This window comes from Macrobrachium nipponense, chromosome 44 (genome assembly GCF_015104395.2).
Source record: "Macrobrachium nipponense isolate FS-2020 chromosome 44, ASM1510439v2, whole genome shotgun sequence".
Classification (NCBI taxonomy): Eukaryota; Metazoa; Arthropoda; class Malacostraca; order Decapoda; family Palaemonidae; genus Macrobrachium; species Macrobrachium nipponense.
Window position 1 is genome coordinate 18,581,485 of NC_087221.1, and position 5,000 is coordinate 18,586,484.

A 5,000-nucleotide genomic window follows, 5' to 3' on the forward strand; every position below is an offset into this window, starting at 1 on the left:
TTAATATTTGCTGTGAACTTTGTGTCAGAGCATTTCAAAGCAGTTACTTTGACAATTCCTCTGGTGGTGAATGGAAAGATGTTTGAACAGATATCTTGTTCTTTGCCAAAGACCTTTTCCCCATCGACTACTTCTAGATTATAGTTTTACTATCTATGAAAATTAACTGCGTGGGGAAATAATGCACAATTTAATGGAGTTTCGCACGTAGAATATTTCTTTATCGTTCATTGCTTCAAGTGAAAAGATTAGGTGCCAGGTATTACTTGAATTAAATTTTTCTTCCAAAGAAAACCGTTCATATTCAAATTAATAATGTATCATGCAATAAACCTGGAACATTCAATAAATTCTGTCTTGTATACTTTATTGAAACGGATGCCACGTAATCGAATAATTACATTTGGCTGAAAAAACAAGTAAATTAATTTCAGCTAAAGTGTCTCATCTTTCTCTTTAAGGATTTTCAACATTCATGAAATAAATTCAATTACTTTTATCCCTGACACTTTATTACCTTTCAATTACAATGGCGCTTTCATTAGCGACATTCACAAATATATTTAATAGTTGCACCAATTTTCATCTTTGGTTTAATTAGCGACTGTAAAATTTCTATGATATGTTTTGCATTTTCAGGATATTAGTATTTTTACTTCTGTATAGATTTAGTGCTATCAATTATTATACACACGCAACAACATATATAAATATATTTTGTATATATACTTACATACATACATACATACAGTATATCTATATATATACATACATACATACAATATATATATACACCGTATATCTATACATATACATACATTCATATATATACGAGTATTTTATATATATATATACTATATATATGTATGCATATATGTTATTCATTTTGCTTGTTTTAAATGCATCTTTATGCTCAAATCAATGAACACTTATAATATTCACACTGATTATAACATCATCAACAGAAAAACCCGCAAAAATATATTTGGACTGAGGAGGCTGATGTCCTGCAGATCTATTCAAAGAATTTTAGCCTAAAGATAGAATGTAATCCAAATGAATGGTTGAATTACTTGCCTTGAAATTATTTCTACGCCTGCAGAATACTGAGAAAGGGAGGTATCTCCATTACCTAGATGAAGACCCTAATGCAGGTAATGTGGCTGAAAGGGAGGTGAACACTCTCATCGCAGTAGGAAAATTATTATTATATAAGGGTTATTAGCATCTGTATGTAAGGATGTATAAATTCAGTTTCTTGTATCATGATTTTTTTTCATAAAAGAACCATCAGTTTTTCTGCAACGATATCTGAAGAAGAAATTAAATTAATCATACGCATAAATACAAGAGGCTACAACTATGGCGTGTAAATATAAAGGAGATGTTTGACCTGGTTGAATAAAAAACATTTTTACACAAAGAAAGAAAAACGCATTGGAGACGACTGTTTACCATTCAAGGTCGCTGCTTCTCTGCCCAAGGATGGAGGCTTACTAAGAAATATCTTCGTCGATAAATAATTAGTGCCAAAACACTCGTGTGTGAAAGTCCGTGCTTATATCCAGACAAGGAACTATGCGCATGTCCACATACACATGCTCATACACACACACACATTATAATATATATATATATATATATATATGTGAGTGTGTGTGTATGAATACACACACACACACACACACACACACATATATATATATATATATATATATATATATATATATATATATATATATATATATATATAACTTACCTGCAATTTTTTCTTCTTGCATGCAATGCACGTATTATACATAGATATTTCTCATAGCCGTAAGTGTCACTTAGAAATATGAAAGTGGACCACTGTCAAGACCAAAAAAAGTTACGGTATTGATAGTTGAGAGAAGAGAAGTAAAGATGAGAAATTATGTGCCGTAAAATATGGAGTTTGGACGTTTGCCATTTTACTTTGGAGTTTCCATCCCATCTAATATTGCCACTTGGACGATTTTCCTTTTTCTTTCCTTTCTTTTCGTTTTACGTTTGGGATTACGTGGTGAGAGAGAGAGAGAGAGAGAGAGAGAGAGAGAGAGAGAGAGAGAGAGAGAGTTAGCACCAGGAGAGGGAGTTGCACAAATGGACAGAATCCTTTGCGTACCATACAAAGAATTTCATTACCTGTCCCTCACTCTGTTTGCGCATCTCTCTCTCTCTCTCTCTCTCTATCTGTCTCTCTCTCAGCCTGTCTAACTGTTTGTCTGTCTGTTCGTTTACGTAACTGTTTTTCTCTCTCTTTCATTTATTCTTTACCTCATTTAGAAACATTCAGGCGATTTGTGGGTGAACGAGCCAGAAGTCTGATGTTTCCCGGCTCCGAAAGGAACCATTTAAGGCGTATTATGATGTTGATAAAAGAACGTGACATGAATAAAGTATGAGGGATGGCTCTTGCCTCCCCTCCCCTCTCCAGCTGCTGGGTATACCAACCCCACCCAATCCCCATCCTTACAACACCCCTGTCCCCCATTTGCTGCCACAAAGGACTCCTTCCGTCTGTGATTTAAGGAGTTGATTCAGTTCACTTTTTTTTTCTCCTGGCTCTGATTTGGGATGTATTAATGTCTAATTGCATACATACATACATACATACATACATACATACGTGCAAATTTGCATACTAATACCGAGCGTATTCGAGTTCTTATATAAATGGGTGTTTATGCCGTCTGATCCTAATTGCGATAGAAATTACATCTCGCTCAATCACACGCATTTCCCAGGTTGAGCGAATTGGTTATCAAATGACATTATTATAGCTTCACGTTTGGTTAGAAATGATGTCGCAGTAATGAGATAAAAATTCATAAATGTTTATATCTATATATATATTATATATATAATATATATGAATATATAGTATATATATATATTATATAATATAATACAATCCAATGTAGCACGAAGGATCACACGCTTGAGAATATCCTTAAATCCAAGGAATATAGCTGAGTTTAACCTGGGAACTTCTGAACGAGTACTTTCGTAGTGTAAGCTACGAAAGTAGTTGTTCCAAAGTCCCCAGGTTCACTCACCTATATCCCTTAGATTTAAGGAATATATATATATATATATATATATATATATATATATATATATATATATATATATGCATACAGCCAGGAGAAGGGTGAAATGAAATGACTTGAACCGAGCGCTTTCATGTATTTCTACACCTCATCAGGGTTCAGGTACAAGTGCCAAGAAAACAAATACAGAGTCACAAGAAGACTTCGTGGCAAGACAAATGATGCTAAAAAACAAACAACGCTTAACAACTACCAGACAGTTCCAATACCTAATAGCCTACTTGTTTTAAAATACCCTTCGTTAAAATTCTCATCAACTTTGTACAAACCTAGGCTGATATTCAATAAATTATCACAGTCTTGTTTAATTATACATGATTCTATTAAATTTCTTTTCACCAAATCTCTACAAAACATAATTTCCTTTGTAGAGATTTGGTGAAAAGAAATTTAATAGAATCATGTATAATTAAACAAGACTGTGATAATTTATTGAATATCAGCCTAGGTTTTGTACAAAGTTGATGAGATTTTAACGAAGGGTATTTTTAAAACAAGTAGGCTATTAGGTATTGGAACTGTCTGGTAGTTGTTAGCGTTGTTGTTTGTTTTTTGTTTTTTAGCATCATTTGTCTTGCCACGAAGTCTTCTTGTGACTCTGTATTTGTTTTCTTGGCACTTGTACCTGAACCCATGATGAGGTGTAGAAATACATGAAAGCGCTCGGTTCAAGTCATTTCATTTCACCCTTCTCCTGGCTGTATGCATATATGATCATCACACGTCTACAGTGATTTGTTGCAATATATATATATATATATATATATATATATATATATATATATATATATATGTATATACGTATATATATTCTTACAGGATACATCACTTGGTATTCTCCTACTGTTCTACATCAGCTAATTCTAGTTCTCTAACCAAAGCTCATAAAGTGTTAACCCTCACGAATAGCCAAATGCCATAAAAAACAGGAAAAAAAAAAGCACACACACACACACACACACACACGAAACCTTCCATAACCTCCGTCACATACTCCGTTTCCTTCTGCCCTTTTTGTGGAGGGGAATTATCGTGATGTATTTCTTGCAGTTAGCGTCTCTGGCGTCGCTTTATGGACTAGTAAAGAAGTCATAAATTATCGACGGATGGGAGGAAGACCGGTAGATCTATCTATGGGCGTCTGACGGATGAGAATCGAAGTGCTGACACCAGAGAAGGAGGAAAGAATCCAAACGAAGCCCTTATGAATAACGACGAGAGAAAGATTGCTTACTAAGCTAAGAGAAACTACGAATGGGGAAATCAGAGGAGATTTAGAACTGTGGGAAACGATAATAAGCATTTTTTTTCCCTTATGACATTTCTTTAATTTTTCCCCTTTGTCCTATTTACGTGAATTGCGGTTCTTAGATGTCGATAAAAGTTTTTTTTTATAGCATAGCCAAGGTCCTTTAAATATACTCAGAGTACGTTTAAGCACATTGATGTATTTTTATTTGCTTTTCTTATGTCCTTATTTCGTAAATTTAAGTTGTGAAACATAGGTGACTATGTTTATTTTTGTGACTTGAATTTTTCCATTATCCAACTTTCATAAATTCAGGTAATAAAACATTCATAGATATATTTATTTATATTACCTCTCTCTCTCTCTCTCTCTCTCTCTCTCTCTCTCTCTCTCTCTCTCTCTCTCTCTAAGGGTTATTTTCGTAAATTTGGCTGTAAGAAACTACAACAGTTTCCTCTTAATATCCCTTCCTTTTTTCTAAATTTTTCTACATTTTTCTGTCATATTTTCGAAAATTCAGAGTGCTAAAAAATTATGAAAAATATTTCTTTATGATGACTCTCGAATTCTCATTTTACCAGTATAGTTTTTTTCCTTTTAGTCTGCGCTGTATTTAT